Here is a 237-nt window from a genome sequence, read left to right as displayed (position 1 = left end):
GCCTCTTGGCTGCATCTCTGATCAGTCTTCTCCTTGTCTGAGCTGAAAGTTTACAGGGGCCAAATAATAAAGTAAAGTAAAGGGGCCAAATAATTTTACATGCCCAATTTTTCAGTTTTTTTATTTGTTAAAAAAGTTTGAAATACCCAATAAATTTTGTTCCACTTCATAATTGTGTCCCACTTGTTGTTAATTCATCACAAAAAGTTTGAAGCCTGAAATGTGGCAAAAGGTCGA

At 35.0% G+C, this 237-nt stretch overlaps 1 protein-coding gene and 1 long non-coding RNA gene across 6 annotated transcripts in view; one reads left to right on the top strand and one right to left on the bottom strand.

The window, feature by feature from the left end:
* The window catches only part of nvl (nuclear VCP like), a 33,892-nt gene that overhangs the window by 17,087 nt on the left and 16,568 nt on the right, over positions 1-237 (bottom strand). The gene's annotated exons all lie outside the window — the stretch shown is intronic.
* LOC116696480 (uncharacterized) overlaps positions 1-237 on the top strand; it is a 13,270-nt gene that overhangs the window by 5,177 nt on the left and 7,856 nt on the right. The gene's annotated exons all lie outside the window — the stretch shown is intronic.

This window comes from Etheostoma spectabile, chromosome 10 (genome assembly GCF_008692095.1).
Source record: "Etheostoma spectabile isolate EspeVRDwgs_2016 chromosome 10, UIUC_Espe_1.0, whole genome shotgun sequence".
NCBI lineage: Eukaryota > Metazoa > Chordata > Actinopteri > Perciformes > Percidae > Etheostoma > Etheostoma spectabile.
Note: the sequence above shows the minus strand (reverse complement) of the source record. Positions and strands in the feature narration are given on the sequence as shown.